The 18,390-nt window shown below is 43.1% G+C and overlaps 1 protein-coding gene across 3 annotated transcripts in view; it reads left to right on the top strand.

The window, feature by feature from the left end:
* LOC129840219 (cytoplasmic protein NCK2-like) overlaps window positions 1-18,390 on the top strand; it is a 54,183-nt gene that overhangs the window by 810 nt on the left and 34,983 nt on the right. The window lies entirely within an intron of this gene.

The raw sequence follows: 18,390 nt of genomic DNA, 5'->3' as shown, positions 1-18,390 counted from the left end.
CAATACAATAGCCCAGTGCCGCTTGGTAGGCTACGACAGAGATGGGTGTTTGCGCTTTTGCAAATATTCTTTGCAACATTGCATTAGTTATGTTTCAAACTTTAACATTATATCTCTTGAATAATCACTCCGCTTCGATTTTCATTCGTGGTACATTTGTTTACATACTGTAGTTACAGTCTTGGTGAGCAACATGTAGGCCTATTTGCAATAAGCGTTGTTTTTTAAAATTCGCTGTAAAACGTGCTCATACATGCCCTGTGTAGTTGTTGAACTACAAACCCAATATATAAAATATAATACATTCTGCCGATCTGTTTCTGTTGTTTTCTCAATGTGAGGTGATAGTTTTTGATGGCTATGATAAGGTGTGGTGTACCTGTTTTTGCTCAACTGTAACAACCTGAAAAACTGTGGCGATGAAGATGATACAGCCATTATTCTCTCTATGTCAGAGGGTGTTGGCTTGCTAGCCCAAAAGGTGTATGCAAGATGGGACTCAAACCTTTTCGTGCAATGAACACCTTCAGATCTTAGGCCTGCATTTTCTTTGGCCACACCTAAACCACTGGAGGCTCCTCAGAGGAGGAAGGGGAGGACCATCATCCTCCAGTGAATTTCATTAAAATAGTAAAATATTGAAAGTTATCCTTTTTAGATAACACTATAAATATAGTCACGTCACCAAATAATTGATTGAACACACTGTTTTGCAATGAATGTCTACAGTAGCCTCTGGGGCGGCAGGTGGCCTAGTGGTGGACTAGTAACCGGAAGGTTGCAAGATTGAATCCCTGAGCTGACAAGGTAAAAATCTATCATTCTGCCCCTGAACAAACCCACTGTTTCTAGGCCGTCATTGAAAATAAGAATTTGTTCTTAACTGACTTGCCTAGTGAAATATATATATTTTTAAAACAACTCTGTAGGATAGCACCATGGTGTAGCTGGAGGACAGCTAGCTTCCGTCCTCCTCTGGGTACATTGACTTCAATACAAAACCTAGGCAGCTCATTCTCACCCGCTTCCATAGACTTACACGATAATTATGACAACTTACGGAGGATGTCCTCCAACCTATCATGTTGTCCACCCAATCAAAGGATCAGAGAATGAAATCATAAGCTACAGCTATCTAGCACTTCAGTGCATAAAATGTGAACAGTTTTGAACAAAGTAATTTGTTCAAAAATGAAGGAAAGCTATATTTTGTATTTTCTTTCTCACTTTCACTTACTTAGCTAAAAAATGCAACTAGCTAGCTAGTTTAGGCAACTCCAGTCCTTGTGGGCCTGATTGGTGTCAAACTTTTTCTCTATCCCTAGCAAACACAGCTGATTAATCAAATTGCGTTCTAAAATGAAGATCATGATTAGGTGATTATTGGAGTAAGGTGTGTTAGCTGGGGCAAAACTGACAACAATCAGGCCCTCGAGGACTGGAGAATTGCCCACCCCTGGCCTACTCAAACACCCAGATAAAACAGAGGGATACTATGTTAGCTAGCTGGCTATGACTATCCAACAGATAATCATTGCCAAGTCACGGTAAGCTTTTGGTTTTACAAATGTATTACTGAACTGCTTACTGACTGTACACTGTAACATTACTTCATGATTGTAGCGGGTTTGCTAACATGTCATTTCTATTATGTATCTTGGCTATGATGTTACTTTAGCTAATATGGTGACAACGATGTAGGCTGTGTGTAGCGGTTATGATATGGTTTGGCTTGTAAAGGTTTTCTCGTCTGGTCACATACAGCTGATGTGTTCTGCATTGAAGTCCACAAGCGAAGGGAAAAGGTGAGAGGAGGAGAGCCCATAGATGAGAAGGAATATAATGTGGCTGCTATGAAAGTGAACTGTGTTTACGTGTGATCAGGGGTGTATTCATTCTGACGATTCTGTTGAAAAAACGTTTCTTAGATGGAATGAAACGGGGATAAACATACCTGAATTTGTCCAATAGAAACTCTTGTTTGCAACTGTTGGACTAATGATTACACCCTAGATCAGCTAGATGCAGGCAAGAGTGTGCAAGGCAGTGTTGAATGTGTCACTGTCTGTCCATGTGTCACTGTCACCTCAAATCTTTCTTTCAAACTGTGCTCCACCGCTGACCTAAACATAACAATTTTTGGGGGGCACAACCATGTCACCACAAAGGAGTGACAAACACACAGTTTGTCCTCCTGACCCGCATTTAGGAAGCACTAACCTATACTAACCTCGTTGTCTGTTCAGTCAGTCTTGATCTTAACTAGCTCTGTATAGGAGACTTAATTTGCACCACTATGGCTGCATTTGTACAAGCTGCCCAGTTCTGATATTTTCTTCTTACCCTTTTTCTAATTGGTCTTTTGACCAGTCACATAAGATCTTTTTCAGAGCTGATCTGATTGGTCAAAAGGCTAAGTGGAAAAACATATCAGAATAGGGCTCCCTGTGTAAACGCTGCCAAGCAATCTTCTGCACCTGTGCTAGAGATACCAGAAATTCACTCTCTCAGTTCTTCTCACTGCACATTATTTCCTCTACCTGCACAGGACTAACTTAGAGAATAGTAATATCCTTCACAGACATACTATTTTCATCTGTCTGCTACAATGGATAATTGAAATCCAATAAGTCATGAATTAGTTATGTACCACATAGGGTTGTGCAAAATGTCGCTGGTAACATCATTTGACTCTCATATGCATTCCAACGGTTCTGCTTCAGTTCTCACACTGCTATTAAAAGCAAATCAAAATAGCAGTCTAAACTATAAATAGAGGGAATGAGTCTTTGGATGTAGACTGACTAGTTGTTGAATGACATGCATTGGCATCCAGACCTATGAATGTAGGCTAGAGGAATGGTGAAATGATTATGGTTAAACTTGGTCATAGTATTTTTAAACATAAATAATGATATGACTCTTAGATGGATATTTTGGAAATGGGGCCCTTAATGTACTTCCCCAGAGTCAATCATTTTTGTCTTTGTGTGTGGTTTGAAGGAATTTGCTAGCTAGTGCTAGTGCTAGCACACTTGCTAACTAGTGCTAGCACACTTGCTAACTAGTGCTAGCACACTTGCTAACTAGTGCTAGCACACTTGCTAACTAGTGCTAGCACACTTGCTAACTAGTGCTAGTGTAACAGGGTTGGTTATGTTTCCACTTGCCTCTAAAGAAATGTGTATTTGATGTTCAAGCATTCTTATTGGTTAGTTCAATTCTGATGACAATAAGGGGTGTTGTGATTGGCCCCACTTGCAGATAGGGGGAGATCGCGAACGTCAGGTCTTCCCAGTATGAAAATGTGATGCAAGGGGTAGGTCACGTTCTGAATACTGTTTTCTATTTTCTATTTTACAATGTGTACAAGTTTGCTGTACGTTACTGATTTTATACATGTGTGGGTATATGGTACCTGTTAGGGATTGAGGGGCTTTCTGGGATGTGCTTTGGCATATGATTGCTGTAAATAATTGTGTTAGCTAGCATACACCGATGTCATGGTCACATAAGCCACGGCTAACACAGTTGTCTTCATGCTACAGATTTTGTCATCGACAGCCATCAACACTATTAAGCCCTGCACAACTAACGTGCTGTTTCCCATTTAACAACAGGTATTTATACATGTTATATTTTGTATTGTATTTTTGTATTTTGTTCGCCCAGTATGAAAATGTGATGCAAGGGATTTTGTCATCGACAGCCATCAACACTATTAAGCCCTGCACAACTAACGTGCTGTTTCCCATTTAACAACAGCAGAAATAAATGATGCTCAACTGGGACCACTGGCCGAAGTTATTTATTATTATAAAACACAACGCATGGAGAGTACACTATACATCTGTTACACTAGCACACTTGCTAACTAGTGCTAGCACACTTGCTAACTAGTGCTAGCACACTTGCTAACTAGTGCTAGCACACTTGCTAACTAGTGCTAGCACACTTGCTAACTAGTGCTAGCACACTTGATAACTAGTGCTAGCACACTTGCTAACTAGTGTTATCACACTTGCTAACTAGTGCTAGCACCATTGCTAACTAGTGCTAGCAAAATTGCTAACTAGTGGAAAATACCCATAGACTTCCAGTCATTGTGCTAATGCTAGTTAGCAATAGCTCGCGACACTACGTCTAACTTCCTTCATACTGGACACAGAGACATATAAATTATATCAACGAGTTCATCGGACTCTGGGGAAGTAGATTGCGAAAATCCCGAATTATCCCTTTAAACTGTGAAAAGGAAATCTGGGAATGAATTTAACCTTTGTAGTACTGTAGAGTCATGTGTTTCTACTGTATCCCAAAGTGAACCTGCATGGCCAAAAATAATATCCAAGCTCCAGGTTTGAAATGTCTATCTGCAGAGCATTTAATTGCCTGTAAAACGCCTCCTCTCGAATGACGTTAGCTGCCTCTTGACTGTGATATTAGCACACAGTCTAGTTAAGTGTTCAGCTAGTTCACAATGTGTCAACTTAACAGGCTACAGCAGACAGCACATGTTTCACAAAATGGACTGGTTCCAACTCCCAAGAGCAATATTGTTAGAACTTCATTAGCTACATAGTTGTAGCAAAGCAATTACACTCAACTGGCTTGCACATTTTGTGTAGTGCAAAGTCCATGACCAATCCAAGCCAGCTCACAGCACAATCAGGCAGGCCATTATCGATAAGAAGGTCTCCCTCTACTCTGCTTTATTTCCCCAACATTTGGGTGAAGCAGAACGAGAAGGAGAGGGATGTTGATGGATGTCTGGAATATGTCTAATAAAAAAAAAGAGGTTGACGTGGAAAAAGTAGCCTTTTAATATTTAATCGCTGTGCAGTGAATCATCGATGCCATGAACACGGATGAGTTTGGGTAATGGTACTTGAAAGTATTGGAGGAAACTTTGACTTTCCTTTTACATGAGGTAAATGTTATCCAGCACACAAAGCAAACTCCTGTACCAGCGGTTACTGAGACAGAGCTGTAACATAACCTTAATGCTCAGGGTCTGCACTATATAGGGAATAGGGTGCCATTTGAGATGCAGCCAGTGAATCCAAGAAAACCTCGGGCTGAGCCACATCCTGGTCAGTATGACCCAGAACTAACCCAATGGTAGTCTAGATTATGCACAGGGCATTTGATTACCCTAGTGCACTCAAACATGGTTTCTTTCGTCACATGAAAGATTATCCCAATAGCATGCTGTAACCTCTGAACATGAGGAGGCATGGGCAGGGGAGGCACAAAGATCCGCTCTGTTTGGTAGTGAGGGCTGACGCACTTCCCGGACCCTCACGTTGGGAGCATATGTCTAGCCGATTTGGATGCAGAACTGCTAGTGCCCCTGGCAGTAGTAGGATACTTCTGTGTGGCCCCACTTGCTCTATCTTTTCTCCATCGCAAAGGGGTTCATTTACGTGGCTTGCAGTATAACACTAGTTACCGGACCTTATGTCACTTCGCCTGGTCTTTATATTGTATTTCCTTCCTCTCTCTCCACTTGTCCTTCACCTTGGAGAAAGTAGTGTGGTAATATTTGATATGTGTGCATAGGCTATATTGTGTATATACCTCACATGCAATTAATCTATTAAAACGTATATCTGACTCCGTAAAGATTATTTAGCAATATGCAAGGTGCTATGTAGACCATGTGGAGGTGTTATGCCTTTCTAAGTGTATTTCATTGCTTTGTAAAAATGAACAATACATTATACAGGGCATGAAGCTTAAGGTACTTTTTTTAGGCATGATCAGAGGGAGAATCTCACCACAGCAGGTCAGGAACAAAAAAGAGAACGAGACAATGAATCCAAGACCTTTTATAACATCTGTGTTGGTTGGATTCAAAATCTGAGTTGTTGACAAATAGCATTACTGTAAAGTTAATCCCCAATCAGATATCAGACCTACACGATGTAATACCAACAGAACCTCAGCTTCTCAGAGGTGTGACAATGGGAGTTGGTGAGATCAACACAGAGGAGGCTGAATTCCTGAAAAGATGATAATAGCTTTTGCAGAGAATGTTAATAAGAAGAGTCACTGCGGGGGCTGCCCTACAACAATATTCTCTAGCACTTCTTACTAGAGGAAGGAGTTCAACTTCCTGTATCTCTCTACTATCTTCCAGAACACCATATGAACCAGTCTTTGATTCTGTCTGTGGGAACTTGGTAGTGCGCTAACTTTTAGGGTAGCTGTAAAACATGACCCTAGTTGGCGAGGAGCAGTGTTGCTAATTTGTTATGAGGATACTTTACCGAGTGAGTTTTTAACCCTGTTCCAGTAGCCATGAATATTTCCAGTATCGGGGCTAGAGTTGGAGTCTCGCCTCTCGAGTGAAGGTGCTATTTGAGCATTCTCTATTTTGGAGTTGAAGCGGGCAAGCATAGACAGTGCATGTGGTGGTGTACGTGAATACAACTGGGTTTGAAACACAGGCCTAAAGCCTTGGGATGCTTGTGATCTTGAGGGCTGCTTGGCGGAAGAGAACATTGTGTTGGGGAAGAAATCCTCACCACTGCTGCTGTTTCTTATCGTGGGAAAGGGTCCTATCGGGGAGTTTCTGCTTGTAGACAGGTAACAAAAAGGCAGACGTTGGATTTACTTGGCTTCTGGTCAAAGCCAGCCAGGAAATCCACGGGCTGTTGTGCGTAGGCAGACCAAAGGGCTGTCAGGGGGAGGCCACTTTTTGGATTGTGAAGGCGTCTGTAGCTTAAATATGATAGCCTAATTGCAGTGTGTGTGTGTGTGTGTGTGTGTGTGTGTGTGTGTGCGTGTATGCGTTTTCATCTGCATCTGTCTTCAGCCCTGTTAAGCCTGAAGACAGACAGTGTTCCTCCACCCCAGAGCTCTGAGATTGGTAGTCATTACCGAACTCTGACACATCACGGTACCTCTGCTTCATGCGCCGGCTACATAATGATGTCGTTCCCGCGTCCCACAGGGCCACAACGTTGCGTGTTCAGTTTTGCCAAGACGGAGACTCATCCAGAGAGGAAAAACAGAACAGGAGAGGGAACCGTTCAACATACAAGAAATGGTTGTTCCTTTTTCAAGGGGAGCAGATTCCAAGAAAAAAGGGGAATCTACAACATGAACTCTCCAGTGAATCAGAGTCAAAGTGAAAGAGGATGTTATGTAGCCTAACAGCGTAGACTAGTGTGTATGACTAAGTAAGTAAGCCGTATGCGGATAATATATACACACCCCATGCAGTTTCCAGTTTGTACGCTTCTTTGTGTTGACCTAGACTAGAGCAGGCCTCACAACAGGCTGGATGACAGTGCGATTACTCTACCGTGGTAATGTGAACTGCAACAGGAGCACGGTATAATGCAGAGACATTTTTCTGTTGTGTTGAGTGTGCATGTCAGAGTGGTTTTGTCAGAGTAGGAATTTTACACTCCGAGGTCAAAGAGCAATTCTATCAGTGAAGCAGAGCCTGGTGTCACCAGATCATAATCATTGTCACAGAACACCTTTGTCTCTTGTGACTCTGGCTGTCGATGCTAAATGGGACAAAGTGAAACCGGGAGGGAGGGAGGGGGAGAGAGAGAGATTGAGAGGGAGAAAGGCGAAGGGAGAGAAGGAGAAACAGCCCCTGTAGATATGTCTTGTCTAACAAAATCTGACAGTTACCCCAAATTTGGCACGTTTGGCAATTGATCTCATTAAGATGTGCTGACCTCAGAAGCATTATTCCTTAATTGGTCTGAGCTAATAAAATATTTTCACCGGAAGATGGCTCATGGGTAGGTTACAATGTCTCTGGGAACCTTGTTGCTAGTTTGCACTGTTTCCTCTACTTGCATGTGGTGGTAGAAATGTCAGTTGTGTTTTAATAAGAAGTAATTTGAAAATTCTCCATCTGTTCTATCTTCCACCGGTATGTTTGTGAAATGGATGATTCTCCCATCTGTGATTCTCTGAGACATACGGCATCTGCTTCTATTCTGTCTCTAGGCGAATAGTAATGGCTCTTCCGACTCCACCAATGTGAGATATTTGAATATTTCATGAGTATGTCTTTTTACCTGCTTTGTCCCACTTTTCCTCTGGAATATAGATTTCACAGTTTCTCACTGTCTCTGTTTTCTAAGCACTTCAGCTCAGAATGACAGATTTTAACACCATTTTGGAGGTGGTTGCTATCACAACGGTCTCAGGATGTGCCGTGGATGCCAGATTTCCACAACAATCACTTCACTTCAAATCTCAACATCTTAGTTCGTACCTGGAAGAGTGACTAGAGTTTTTCAGAAATTGGGGCCAAGACAAATTCCCCAACATCTATTCTGTTACCTCACGTAAGTCAGGGTTTGAAACATGCACATTTCAATCACGGGAGAGATCAATGAGAACCTGAAGATGCCTGTCAGAGTCAGACGGCCACAGTCTCTGCTAACCCAGTATACTGATAACAGAGATGCTTCGCGCTCCAGTTCTTTCAGTTCAGGTTCATTTGATGAAGACTAGAGAGCACAGGGGCTTTAACTCCAAACTGACCGCTGTGTACAGTCAAATGAGGGATTCCTCTTCTTCCGGGAAACGTCAGGCAGGTCCTGGTCATCACCAAAACAACCTCTGTCCAGCCGAGGCATCCACAGCTTCCTACTATGATGGCGAATGGCACAGATTCATGTGGACTTTCATAATGTCTTTTAGAACAAGCCCTTTTGGAGCTTGTTTGAGGCTAACTGCTGTGGAGATGGGATGTTACATTCCACTGCTGTGTCATTTTGAATGAGCTTAAAGGATCTGAAAAGCATCATCTTGCTAGCTACCCCTCATAGCAGCCGCCAATTCAAGTTGAGGCTAATACACTAATAGCACACATCGTAATTACTTTTATCGCCACTTAAAAGCCCTTTTGCTCAAAGTTATTCAGAGATTTTGCAGTCATTGACCGCGGCCCCAACAAGTAGAATAGGACCACCCTTACATTTGACATTTTAATAATCTAGCAGACGATTTACAGAAGCAAGTAGGGTTAAGTGCCTTGCTCAAGGGCATATTGATTATTTTTTTTACCTAGTCGGCTCTGGGATTCAAACCAGCAATCTTTTGATTACTGGCTCAATGCTCTTCTGAAGTTTGAACCAAGGGGATGGCAAATTCACTTTTCAGATGCAGCACCTGACAGCACACACTACTTTTAGATGATTGTTTTGTGACTATGGCCAAAGAAAAATACTTTGCAGCAGGCTTGTCATAGATTAGAATAGGCCTACGTCGTGACCTGCGCCTGACCTCATGAACTATCCATTCAATCATGATGAGTCATGAGTCTGACCTTTACCGGAATGTCAGAATGCCTCATGGAACTGGTCATCCAGTGTTGAGCAGATGGGATGCTTGCTGTGAAAATTAAACTGGGGACATTGTTCTGTAGGTATGTTACCTGATGGCTCTAATAGCCTACTGTGCTCATGACACTAATACCCCGACTACACGTGACGCGAGCGTGGCAAAATAAATTTAGGAATCTATGTTATTCAAAGATTGCACCCACAATGCTTGCGCGCGCCAACGAGCGTCTCCGTTGCCAAGGGCTAAAATAGAAGTCATTCCTATTTCTGACGCAGATCGCGCTGAAAGTTCTGCCTCTCCCATCTCCTCATTGGGTTATAGAAGCAGGTACCCACGTGCCATCGGTACCCAAGTGGGGGATTGAAAGACGAAATGTTTTGCCGGTTGTCGTGGTAACACTATGAAAGTGTAGATGGCAATCACCATATAAGTTCAAAGATGAAAAAGCCTGGAAGGAGGAGAGATGACTAGAAACGATTCGGTTGGCCGTTTTATGTGTGGATTAATTGTCAGAGTAGAGGACCTTGTGCATTTCAGGTAAAATAACAACTCAATGTTTATATCCCAGGACAAATTAGCTAGCAACAGCAAGCTAGCTAAATAGAACAAATTAGCTAGCAAGTGCAAGCTAACTAGCTAAATTGCCATACATGTTTAATGCTTTTCGACCTGTCCCCAAGTGAATGTCATTGGCTCAGAGTTTGTTTTGATATTTTAACCTGCGTGTAGTGATCGCGTTTGGTGTAGGGGGACAAAATACATTTATGCACGATAGCGCCAGATGGCGCACGCGCGCAGCCGGTTTGGGTTCCGTGTAACAGTGCTATAGAACAATACAATACAATACAACTGTGCTATTTTGGCCATGGAAGAAGCTAAATCAGACAGACATCAAGATTACATTTTGGTCTACTGTTGGAGGCTATAACTAAATACTTAGTTATGTTTCTGTTTGTGTGCCACCATGCCTCACTGTCAACAGAGGCAGCAGGGTAGGGTGAGGCAGAGCCTGCCTCTGAGTCTAACTGTGGAGTGATTATTCCCTCTAGAACGTTCTAGAGCTGTCTCTCTCTCTCTCCCTTACCCTCTCTCTCCTCTTACCCTCTTTCCCTGTCTCTCTCTCACTCTCCACTCTATCTATCCACTCTCTCCACTCAAACCTCCATTCCGAGCAGCTCTTTCCCAACAGAAGCATGTTACAGTGCTATTTTTACCAGCTAGCAGGGAGGGATACGGCACCAGCCGTGGACAGGCTGAACAGGAGTCGAGACCACATTTGAACTGGGAAGTGGTTCCGAAAGGTTGGTTATGTAAAAAAAAAAAGAAGAAGAAGAATTATTGGAAAGGATTGGTTTATGTAAGAGAGCTTGCTGTTGTTGACGGGTCAATGTGTCTTTTCGCGCTGGTTTCTAAGAAGGGCAGGCTCTTCAATTCAGAAGGGCAGGATCTTGCTCCCTTGCACTTTCTGGGCAGGCTTGAGTTGTTTTGTCCGCTTTGCTGTTCCCTCTCCATGTTCTTCTTTTCATAGAATAAAGATGGGTTTTCTTTGAATGAGGCTATTTTCTCTGCTCTTTGTATCTGCTTCCTGCAAACCCTTTCCTCCACCAGACAGTGAGTGCAAAGAAACATTGTTTCTGAATATCAGGCCCAGACTCTCTCCTCGCTACTGAATGAGAGCCTTGGGGTGAACCAGACTGTTGCAGTGTTCTGTCTCTCTCTCTCTCCTCACTGGGGAAATAAGACGCGTTATACATCCAATAAGACTAAAAGTATGTGCTCCAACAGTAGATGTGAACATTGTCACACTGCCTAAAGGTCCTTCTAAAGCTCTCAGTATGCAGACCACGGTCTGGAGCCAGAGACTTCAGTGGAAATCCAATTTGAGGAAAGTGGAGACTGAAGGGGCAGTTTAGGGCATTTAGGATGACGAGGTGAAGTGAAGGGTGTAGCTGAGACTAGGGTTGCACATTTTGGGGAATATTCAGTGGTGGAAACTTTCCGTGGGATTTAACGGGAATATATGGGAATTAACTGAAATATATGCAAATTAATATTAATACCATTTAAATGTAGATGTTTTTTTGCATTGGATATAGTCACCATATCATATGGAGACAGAAACATAAACGTTTTACCTTATCATAAGTAGACATAATTGAAAATGATTAAATCCTTCAAATTGAAATAAAAAAAACAATTTAGTTACGAATTGAACTTTAAATAAATGAGTTGACTCTTCACATGGGATGATTTCACTCAACAACAAAAGAAAGGGAATATTGAATGATCCCTAATGATCCATCGCATCAACCAAAAACGTTTTCAACAAACATCTGTAAAACGATAGTCTAGAAACTAAAGATTTGGTTGTCTTCTTCTCAGGCGCCCATGTCTTCTCCCTGGACCTCCTCAATGTCCACCTCTTTAACATCAGACTCTGAGGCCTCATCTTCACTGTCACTTTCCAACCTTATTGAGGATGGCTCGTTGTCAGGTTCAAAAAGCCTCAAATTTGCCCGGATGGCCACCAATTTTTCAACACTTGTATTGGTCAGCCTGTTGCGTGCTTTGGTGTGTGTGTTCCCAAAAGAGGACCGGTTGCGCTCTGAGGCGGCGGATGTTGGTGGGATTTGGAAGATGATAGAGGCAACAGGGGAAAGAGCCTCAGATCCACAAAGACTCTTCCACCAGGTGGCTGATGAGATATGTTGGCACGACTGCCATATTGCATCTCCATCCCAAAGCCCTTGCTTGGAAGTGTACTTCACCAGACTGCAGACTGTGATATGGCCATTTCTTGGAGACTCCTTCCCCCCAGGAGACTATCAAACATGATGACAACACCACCCCAAAGGGTGTTGCCAGGCAGCTTCAATGTGGTGCTCTTATTCTTCTCACTTTGCTTGGTGAGGTAGATTGCTGCTTTAACTTCACCCTTCACATACCTAACTATTTCCTTGGCTCTCTTGTAGATTGTATCCATTGTTTTCAGTGCCATGATGTCCTTGGGGAGCAGAAGCAATGCATGAGCAGCATAGCTAATGTGTGTGATGTGAGGGTAGGACTCCTCCACTTTAAACCAAGCAGTCTTTATGTTCGCAGCATTGTCTGTCACCAGTGCAAATACCTTCTGTGGTTCAAGGTCATTGATGACTGCCTTCAGCTCATTTGCAATGTGGAGACCGGTGTATCTGTGCTCTTGTAGAATACTGGTTGAGGGGTGGAGATGATGTAGTTAATTATTCCTTGCCCACAAACATTCGACCACCCATCAGAGATGATTGCAATACAGTCTACTTTCTCTATGATTTGCTTGACCTTCACTTGAACTCTGTTGAACTCTGCATCCAGCAAATGAGTAGATAAAGCATGTCTGGTTGGAGGAGTGTATGCTGGGCGAAGAACATTCAGAAATCTCTTCCAATTCACATTGCCTGTGAGCATCAGAGGTGAACCAGTTGCATACACTGCTCGAGCAAGACATTCATCATCATTTCTCTGACTACGTTCCTCCATTGAGTCAAAAAAACTTCTGATTCCAGGAGGACCATGAGCTGTTGCTATCGATAAGGTGTCTGATTCATAATTTTTACTTCGAATAGAAGTAGAAGGACTTTTGTCAGAGGTTGCTTGTTGTGAGCGCTGAGGGAACTTTATGCACTTGGCCAGATGATTCTGCATCTTTGTTGCATTCTTCACATATAATTTGGCACACTATTTGCAAATGTACACATCTTTTCCTTCTACATTAGCTGCAGTGAAATGTCTCCACACATCAGATAGTGCCCGTGGCATTTTCCTGTAAAGATTAGAAAAAAAGAAGTTAACATTTAAAAAAAAAAATCCAATTCCATGTACAGATAAATAGTTAAGCAGTTAGATTAAACATCTCCTTTGTAAGATAAATGTTTTAAAATGAAACATGTATGGAAACAGGTAAATTAACAATCCTCAGTTAGCAGGCTCAAAGAAGCTAAAACCCACATTGTAGCAAAAACTAACTAGCAGAAATGGTTAAACAAGTTAGAAATTATATAAACACACTTTGCCATAGGTTACTATTTACTAGTTAATAAAAAAATCAAATATGTCATATAAAATATATTCACCCAACCCAGTATTGTAATCAAAATTTACCAGATAGCATGTCGTCCTTAGCGCAGACAGTGTAGTAGTGTGGGCTCAGTGGCATCTCATTAGTGTGCAAGATCTTGAAAATCAGCTGTACATGTGATGGCAGAATGCACTGTACATGTAGAGGGTTGCATTTTCATTGAATTGGGGATAGTTTAACCAAAATATGCCACAAGACCTAGAATTGTCTTATGTGTATCAAACAAATAAGGTTCACTGTTATAAGCTAACTTTTTTTGTTGAATTTAAGCAAAATTCCCAAAGTTCACGGGCTTAACTTCCCATGGAAAACTTCCGGAAGAATTCAGGGAATTTCCCGGAAATTTCCGACCCCTTTGCAACCCTTGCTGAGACAGAGGGGGTAGTCAGACATTTTGACATGCACCTGCCTTAATTGCTCTCATAATCTCTTGTGGACAGACTACGTGAACATAAATGGTACCGTAGATCTGTCACGATACAACCGGATGTGTGAGGTTACGAGCAGCATTACTTCCGGTGCTTTGGACAAATCGCGATTTCGAAGGTGAATTCTGAAAGGGGAGCGGACATTTGGCCAATAGACTTGCAAAGAGAGACGGTGGAGCTCTCTTCCGGTTCCGATCCTCGTTCTATCTCTTCTTTTTAACATGTATGGACCCAGTCATGACACAGGAAGTACAGGTTCCCAGGCCTCTTCTGTTAACCGTATGGTTTAGTTAGCATGTTAATATGATATTAATATGCACTTCCAGGTGTCTTTGCTGCTCCAATAGCCAGTGACAAGAGAGAGGCCTAGGGAGCCTGTACTTCCTGTATCGTGACTATAATATGGGAGATAGAGGGACATTTCTTGGCCCCTGAGGCTCCCTAAGGCACAGTCTCCAGATGTTGTGGTAACCTTTGACCCCACCTCCTTCCTGTTTAGGTCATGGATCTCTTCCCTCCCATTCCCTCCAGACAGCTGATCTGATCTGATAGGCCTGTTCAGTCATGCTATCATGCATACTTCATCTCCGTGTTTGAGCGGTAGCCGATGTCATCAGTTCTTGTCTGTTGGAAAGAGCCGTTCTGTGAACATGATGGATCCCACAACATTCCATTTCTGGTGGATTCGCTATCTCATCACCGCTCTCTGCTAGACCAGTTGAGGAAGCTGGAGATCACATGAGAGAGAGAGACCCAGTCTAAATATGGACTATGTGTCGATTGAATGGGGTCTCATTTGAAACCCTCAGCTCTCCAGCCTGCTTGGCAGAGAACGATAACGCAGATTAGCATAAAGACTGTTTTTATTCTCTCTTTAACGCAGCAGGCAGCTAGCTAGTCCACGGGATGGGTTCACTCTGAGGTGTCGGTGTCATCAGGCCCCTCTGAGCAAATCAAGTGGAACGCAATTGCCGTGTGCATCCTCGCTCTGATAAGGCTTTTAAAAAGCTTTCTCTCTTTCCCTCGCTCTTGTCTTTTTTCTCTTGCGCTCTCTCCCTCTCTCCTTCCGTCTCTCTCTCACCCATCCGTCATTCATCCATGTTGTTGCACGTCCAACAGAATTACCAAGGATTCATTGTTTCGTGTCTTTTAGTTAGGGAGCCTGTCACCCTTGACTGTGTAACTGGCAACACTGAAAGGCCCAGTGGATGCCTGTGGTTCTGGTTGTCTTACTGCTCTAGCGGGGCTTGACGATCAGTCAGCAGTTAAGTCACGATATGCTTCATCTGATCTAGGGCCTATGTCTGGAGCAAGTTGTGCATAGCAGGGATATTTGCCTGCGCCAAAATATCCAAGCGGGCCGGCAAAAGGATGGCCGAAGATGACGACATTCCTCGCTCACACCGTGTGGCATTGAGTTAGTGTGGCATTGAGCTCCGCCGACTATTTCAGAATTCAGGGGAATAGTCCGTCTCCCACCTGTGACCGTGCTGTGTTGTCAGAGAGCCTAGTAGGATGATTAGACCTAGATGGTAAGTTGGCAGTCACACAGACACACACACTCGTCCCTCACCCACTGTGGGCCAAGGGCAGATCAACAGATGTAGCTGGACCAGCTCCCCTCCCCTCTCTCTCTGTGCCGTGACTCTTCCTGCGCTCTAGTTTACCCTTTAATACAGATGTACAAACCAGACCGTCACTGTGTGGGTACAGTGAGGGCCACGATCTGTATATACTCCTACCACTGACTCCCACTCAGCAACAGTAGCAGCAGCTCCCTGGTCCATACTGACTACTGAAGGAGCCTAAATCACTAGCACTATGCTAATGCAAATATTGTCCTCTTTGACTAACAATCAATGACCGTGTGATCTCTTTGATGAAAACTCCTTATTTCGCTTAAGATTGGATACTACAAAACCCCTGAATGTATTAGGCTATGCTGAAAATATCAAAAATGAAAATAGAAAGATAAAAATAAATAAAAATCAGAGTAATTGGAATGGATTATCTTGAGTTTAATTTACTTTTATAAGCTGAGAGCAACTGTTTAACTGTTGAGAATTCCCCTGGCCCTGTCAGCCAGTAGGCTAATTTAATTATCACTGTTTACGTTCCTCTCTGTAATAAGTAGCAACGTGTGTTAGTTGTGTGTCCTCCGGCTTGTATATCACTTAATTCTGCTCCCTTTGTCAGGCTGCCTCTTCTGCCTCCAATTATCTGTACTCTCTCTCTATTCTCTCTCTCTGTTTTTGGAACATTCCACATCAACCTGGACCTATTGTTCAACTAGTGAGGAGAAACATTGGGAAATACATTTATATTGTGCGGGGTTGTGTGATGATGTGTGATGTTGTGACGTGTGATATTGAGCAGTGAGATGTTAGCTTGAGGGGACAAACATCATTGTAAATTCTTACAGAACAGAATGTTACACCTGTGACTTGTCTTGCTAACAACACAGAGTAAGACTACCTCTTCATCTCCCCATAACCTCCCTATGTGGCTCTGGGGCAACAGTGGGACACTAGTCATATTAGGAACACAGAGCAAACTGACAGACAGAAACCGAGTCACAAGTTTGTAGTGTTTAGCCTCGTGTAGCCTATTTTCTTGGATTAAAGTGATATCTCACACAGGCTACTTTTTGTTAAGAATCTGGCTATTCCAAGTTGCAGGCAACAAATGGGCTCGTATTCACTTGGACGACACAACCTCTTCCAGAACAGACATTGTGTGTGGGAGAGTGTTAGAACGAGGCCGAGAGAAGAAAGACAGAGAGGGAAAAATGACAAAAAACGTGTCATTTAAAAGAAATCCAAAATGACATCCTTAGCCAGGATAAACATGGCTCACTCTCTGGGGCAGAATCTGTAGTAATTGAAAAGGAAGGAGGAGGTAATGATGAATCTGAGAGGGGGCAGAGCAGAGGCCTATATTTTGAGTTGTATCCTTTAATGAGATTGGGGAATGAACCTGGTAGTTCAGAAAAACCTCTCTTTCTCCTATATTAAGTAATGAGAAGAGTAATGCTGGAATGTTCTCTTACATTTTTTTATATAACCCTTATTTAACTAGGTAGGTCAGTTAAGAACAAATTCTTATTTACAATGACGGCCTACCCCGGCTCAAACCGAACAATGCTGGGCCAATTGTGCGCCGCCTTATGGGACTCCCAATCCCGGTCGGATGTGATTCAGCCTGGATTCGAACCTGTAGTGACACCTCTTGCACTGAGATGCAGTGCCTTAGACCTCTGCGCCACTCGGGAGCCCCATTCTACGGGTGTAGAAAGACTATGTGTGTCTTCTCTGTCTGTCTGTTTCTGCATAGTAGTTGGATTGCAAGATTAAACCAATGAATACCAATTAACAATCAGCAATTTCTCAAATGGAGCTAATAGCATTCTAATGAGATTCAGATCTGTTGCAGAATCACAAGATAAGGAGAGAACAGTTAGAATTGGCCTAGCTTCTGGGAACAGTTAGAATTGGCCTAGCTTCTGGGAACAGTTAGAATTGGCCTAGCTTCTGGGAACAGTTAGAATTGGCCTAGCTTCTGGGAACAGTCAGAATTGGCCTAGCTTCTGGGAACAGTTAGAATTGGCCTAGCTTCTGGGAACAGTTAGAATTGGCCTAGCTTCTGGGAACAGTTAGAATTGGCCTAGCTTCTGGGAACAGTTAGAATTGGCCTAGCTTCTGGGAACAGTTAGAATTGGCCTAGCTTCTGGGAACAGTTAGAATTGGCCTAGTTTCTGGGAACAGTTAGGATTGGCCTAGCTTCTGGGAACAGTTAGGATTGGCCTAGCTTCTGGGAACAGTTAGGATTGGCCTAGCTTCTGGGAACAGTTAGGATTGGCCTAGCTTCTGGGAACAGTTAGGATTGGCCTAGCTTCTGGGAACAGTTAGGATTGGCCTAGCTTCTGGGAACAGTTACGATTGGCCTAGCTTCTGGGAACAGTTAGAATTGGCCTAGCTTCTGGGAATAGTTAGAATTGGCCTAGCTTCTGGGAATAGTTAGAATTGGCCTAGCTTCTGGGAACAGTTACGATTGGCCTAGCTTCTGGGAACAGTTAGGATTGGCCTAGCTTCTGGGAACAGTTAGAATTGGCCTAGCTTCTGGGAACAGTTAGAATTGGCCTAGCTTCTGCCACTTGGGTGTTCTGTCATGTTTTGGGAGAACAGCTGCATTTTAAAAGATGTTGTGTGAAGCTCTGGATCTGCTCACAGCGCACACACATGCCTGCCATATAATCTCACGGGAGATGCTTGTTTTCTTGCACAACAGCCCGTCTCTTCTCTTTTCGCTCAGGGCTAGGGATTTATTGTGATGGGCCTGAAAAGAATACTGCTGTATCCGTGCCAGTCTCTCTCAGGCTAATGATTGCCTGCCGACGGGCCCCGGCTCCCCCGGTCCTTGCTTGTAAATGGATGTATGTTCACAACAAGTGAACGCTCTATGGAGTGTTTCATTGTGTCCCTGGCTGCCCGCGGCCATGCGTCTCCTTGATAGTCACGATCTGCA

Source organism: Salvelinus fontinalis, chromosome 41 (genome assembly GCF_029448725.1).
Source record: "Salvelinus fontinalis isolate EN_2023a chromosome 41, ASM2944872v1, whole genome shotgun sequence".
NCBI lineage: Eukaryota > Metazoa > Chordata > Actinopteri > Salmoniformes > Salmonidae > Salvelinus > Salvelinus fontinalis.
This window is presented reverse-complemented; position numbering and strand designations above follow the sequence as displayed.